The sequence below is a fragment of the Fragaria vesca genome, linkage group LG1 (genome assembly GCF_000184155.1).
Source record: "Fragaria vesca subsp. vesca linkage group LG1, FraVesHawaii_1.0, whole genome shotgun sequence".
In the NCBI taxonomy this organism is placed as follows: Eukaryota; Viridiplantae; Streptophyta; class Magnoliopsida; order Rosales; family Rosaceae; genus Fragaria; species Fragaria vesca.
The window spans coordinates 1,550,647-1,556,149 of record NC_020491.1 but is presented as its reverse complement, the minus strand read 5'-3'; positions in this window follow the sequence as shown (position 1 = coordinate 1,556,149).

The following is a 5,503-nucleotide window of genomic DNA, read 5'->3' as shown; positions in this document are numbered from 1 at the left end:
GAGGAAAGGATTTTATCCTCCCCGAGTTATTGAACTTGGAAAAGTTTAAGGTTTCAAAACATACCTTTCTAGAGGCTGCCGAGAGGAGAAATAACGTTTCGCCTACTTATACTTCGAATTTGGGGCTGAAAATTTGACAGGAGGAGCAGCTCTGGATGGGGAAGCTGCTGTCAAAATTTCAGGTTGATCGGAGCAAGGGAAGGTGGTGAACCGGTGGTCGGTAGCGGCGGCAGTCTGGAATCTTCCGGCGGCCGGTTCGGAGACTTTCCGGCCGGTTCTCAGGGTGAGACCGGCGGCGTTGGATCCGAGGCGGAGAGTGCTTTATGGGGATATAAAATTCCGGCGGAGGGTAGTCGGAATTTTGGTCGGAAATCGGGAAAAACAAGGCTGCCCGATTTTAGGGTTTTGGTTTTTAGGGTTTAGAAAAAAAAAAAATGGTGGGCTATTGGCTCTAGGGTTAGAACAAAGTGCATGATAACATGATGAAGGATAAAGTGTAGAGACAAAGAGATAGCAAGAGAGTCATCATCTTATTCATTGATAGGAGCCCTTTATATAGGGAATTACACAATACCAATATGGTAAGGATATGAATACATAGATCTAGTCTAACTATATATCCTATTGGCATAAGGCCAAGGCACACATAGAGAATATCCTAGAACACTAAACAAGTTATACCACATTAGTATAAATGTTGTGGTTATAATGATTAAAGTTCACAAAATGAAAATTCAACTGTCTGATATGATAAGTACACTTAAATATGGCTATGAATAAAAATTCACTTATTTTCGTTAAAGTTTGGGTCTCGATCGACACGGTCAACTCTAAATCAACGCCTATTTATTACATGTAAACGCTCTTACCTACCCCTCTGAGACTTATTTGGTCGATTCTTCCGCCCACACACTCTCACATAGATAACATGCAGCAGCCCATATAAAAATTTGGAGAAGTTTACCTCTCGAAAACAAGGCTACCCATAGGAAGCATAAACGTAAATATGGTTGACCACGTCGATCGGGGTCCAAACATTATCGAAAATATGTGAATTTTCTACCGTAGCAGTATTTCAATGTACCGATCACATCCAACGGCCGATTTTAGAAAATTTTATCTGCTAGATATAGTTGGTTCACACAAATATACATTTCCATATAACCCACTAAACAAGTTACATAATATTAGCAGGCATGTTGTAGTTCCAATGACTAAAATTTTAAAAATGAAAATTTGACCGTCTGATGTGATCAGTACACTTCAAAATGTCAATGAAGAAAAATTCACCTATTTTCGATAACGTTTGGGCATCAATCGACACAGTCAACAATAAATTATGTCACTTATTACACGAAAACGCTCATACATATCCATTCGTGACTTATTTTGGTCTATTCTTCCACCAACACACTCTCACATTGATGAGATGTAACAGCCCATATTAAATTTGAGGAAAATTTAAATCTCAACGATAGGGTTCCCCATAAGGAAGCATAAACGTAAAAATAGTTGACTGTCTTGATCGGGGTCCAAGTATTATCGAAAATGATTGAATTTTCCACCATACCTGTATTTCACTATACCGATCACATCCTACGGTCGATTTTTCAAAAATTTATCATCTATATATAGTTGGTTTATAAAGATGTATACTTGGTGAATAATATTAGTTTTGACTTCCGACAAAAAAAAATGAATATAGAAAAATTTACTTATTTTCAATAACGTTTCTCCACCATTTTTATCCTAACAATATTGAGTTTTTAAGTTGAGTTAGCTTATAAAAAAGTTCCCAGAGAAGCCAATCGTTTTATATCAAACCGTTAGTTAAAGATTGTAATTAAAACTAAATTTACACAAAAAAGAACAAAGAACAAATAGGTAACCCTAGTATTATAATGCTTTGACGTAACTATATACCCCTTATCTAAACACTAGGAAAACCATATTATCTAGAATGGGTAAAGAAGTAAAATTACAATTAAGAGAAATAGTCATTTTCTCATATCGCCGTCCAGTTCCAACTTCCAATGCATTCTCATCTTCCAAACATCTGCAGGAGACTGATCCCCATTATGAAGAACCAAGCTCGTAGATCCGCATTCGCTTATGAAGTTCCATCCACTCGACGATACGGTTGGTGTAGATGCTGGCCCGCCTCCGGTCGAGGTCGATGATCATTACACCGGTGTTGAAGTAGCAAGCGTCGCGGCCCTCAAAGGTTAAGGAGAGATGGGTGGCGTCGTGGTGGCCAGCTTGGCAATGTCGTCGACGAGTACAAGGTCGGAGTCGAGGTAGAGGGCTGAGTAGTTGAGCGGGCAGTCGAGGGTTGACCGGATAGAGGTGGAGATCAGGCCCGCCATGTCAAACTGGAGATCATCAGAGACGCGGCGGAGAGCAAGTCGTTGCGGGAGAGGGGATCTCCCAGATGTCGAGTCGTGGCGGTAGAGAGAGACTCGGATCAGAACAGATGATTTCCTCACCGGAGAGGGTTGAGGTTTTTGGTCTACATTTAACCCAGCTAGGCAGAAGGATTTTACCCATTTTTTTCTACCTTCCACTCATCAATTCCAAAGTTCCAAACATTAACGGAGCTGAGCTAAAGTTAGTCAAAACATGGTCTACATTAAAACTTGTGGTTGTGCTTGTGCCACGTCACTTAGTGAATTTTCACCGTGAATGGAAGAATTTTCGCTTCAGAAATAGGAAAATTTGGGTTGTAATCGGAAAAATTACCAAGTTATGAAAGTTTTTATTTTAGGAAACTTTCCGTTTTTGGAAACCTTCCATTTATGTAAACCCTTTTGGGCGCCCTTAGTAATTTGGTGGTTTTTCAGATTAGAAAATGACAACCCACTACCATAGGCAGTTGCAAAACACAGAAAAACCACCTTGCAACAGATTTAAACAAATAAAGACATAAGCCCAAGCCCACAATGCATAGTCTCACGCCCTGACAACAATTTTCACACAAAATACTCAAAAAACCAATCTTTTCTAAAATAACTACAAAACTGCCATTGCCTCAACCCCAACTGCCGATTCGTCCCGCACTTCTCCACCATTTCCATTCAAAACAACGATTCTCTCTCAAAATCCCAAGCCCTAAAATCACAGTAGCAGAAAGATTCGTCCCAAAATTCTCCACCATTTCCATCCAAACCCTAAAATCACAGTAGCAATTCCACAGTAGTAGATCGACGTCTCTCACGATTCACGATTCAGGTAATTGTTCAATCTTCTATGGCTTCTGCATGTCTGAGATTCAGTTTTTAGCTTAGCGATTTTATAGTAGCAATCAGAAATTGACGTGCTCGTTACCGGGCGCACAATTTAAAAACCCTTTTTTATCAGAATGTAGTATTGGCAAATAGGGTTCGATCAATCCGGGGACCTAAAGGGCGCTCCTGCAGTCATGGTTACACTAAACAATCAGTAATTATAAGTATTTACAAGTATTCAGTTACAGATATACACATGGTACAATAGATAAAAGGGGGGTTTTGAAGGTTTGTTCTATGTTCCTACTAAAACAGAAAATAAAATATATACAAGTGATCGACTTTAAACACACACAAACATATAAAATCCTGTGAATAAATTGTTTCAATCTACACAACCTAAAATCATGCCAATCAAGAATTGTGAAACGAATTCAGAATTATACACCGTAGCGGTCATGCAACCTATAATAATCTGCTTAAGTATCCTATGTTTGCCTTAGCGGTTTAACACAGAAAATTCCATGCAATATGTCATGTTAATACTTAGCACAACCATACAACATAAAACATGAATCCTTAAGTTCACAGAAGAATTCGAACATGTAAACAAGTTTATCTTAGCGCTTAAACAGTTCACATGCAACTCATGATCAAAACCTGACCCATTCCCATGAATCTAAGCTTTTGCCACTTAATCAATCTATGTTTGCCTTAGCGGTTTAACACAGATAAATGGCAATACCAACCCTGCAGAAGTTAGTCATTTACATAAACCAGATCATAAGTTTCAACATCATGAATGACACGAAAATAAGTCAAGTAAATCTCATAAACAATTCAAAAACACAACTTTATAAATCTGATAATTAATATAACCATATTCTCAACAACAATCTCAATCCAAAACGCAGGAGTTCTAAAAATCTAACAAAAGAAATTACTACAGAACAGAGAGAAATCGATTGAGGCATTGTTACATTTTTTTATCTCCGAAGTGACGTTCTGAAGAACACCAAGGTAGAGCAAGCTTCAATGGATGGAGGCTCTGCTGTCTTGGACGAAAACAATGGAGAAAAGGCTATTATGATGTAAGGGCAGAAGTCTATGCGTGAGAAGTGATGCCCAAAACGTTGCTCCTTTGCTCCTTTATACACTGGTCTGGCCGAACCCTAGCTATCCTCCTAGCCCTTGATTAATTTCTGATCCAACGGTGCAGAATTATTGCTTTAAATCTTGATTTAGAACTGCCCAGAATTCTCTGGAATGTCTTTTGCAGTAATTCATTGCATGAGGCTTGAATAGAGGCCAGGTATGTTTTTTGTTCTCCAAAAGAAATCACAGCAGTGAAAACCTTCCTTCTTCTGCCTTCAATCAGACATTTGACGAAAATCCTTGATTTTCCTTCTTTTCCTGGTGCGCAATTAGGGAATAACAGAATTCAAATGACGAAATTAAAGGAAAGAATCTCCCTTAATTTCTTATTTATATTAGCACACATAAATCCCTTGATTACTGCAGAATTCGTCCTTCCTCTTTTATACACGTTCCAAGACATTCTATTCCAAGTTGGATTAGGTTTCCTGACTTCAAATGATTTCCCTGTCTCATCAGAAAAGAAAGTTTCCTAAATATTTTAGGAAAGTTAGAATAGGAAAGATTCAAAAGTAGTAAGTTTCCTAAATCAAAATAAGAAAGTTCTTAAAATGAAATAGGTAAGTTTCCCTTTTCAAAACAAGAAAGTTTCCTAAACGACTTATCCTCAGATTTTGCGACTTAATGAGACTTCTTGCTGCACCAAGAATCCTCCTCTGATTAGGATTTCTCTTAAATTGCCGGTTTTAGCTTCCTTTTCTGCTTTTCTGCTCTTTTGCCTTCACACTCACAAAATGACACGACCCACCCCGAATTTCACCCTGAAACCCAGAGTAAGTCGTGCGGGGACCACCTCCAAGGAAAATTTACTGAAAAGATTAAGAAAATCTCCCTTGCAGATGGACAACCCTAACTCGAAAATTTCAAATTACACTCTTAATTTATCACTTCTGAACATCGCATAATATACAAAAATTCTAAAGTATTCAGAGCTACTAAACACAAGCGGAAGCAAGAAAACACGAGTAGGTTGAACAGGTAACCTACTGGCGAAAACTGGACAGAAATGCGGGTGACTATGCCTCGTCTCCTACTAGATCCAACCCGAACTCTGCAGACTGGGCAATTTAAAACGAAGGGCCCAGGGGAAAACATTTAATAACGTTAGAGTGAGTGGACAAAAA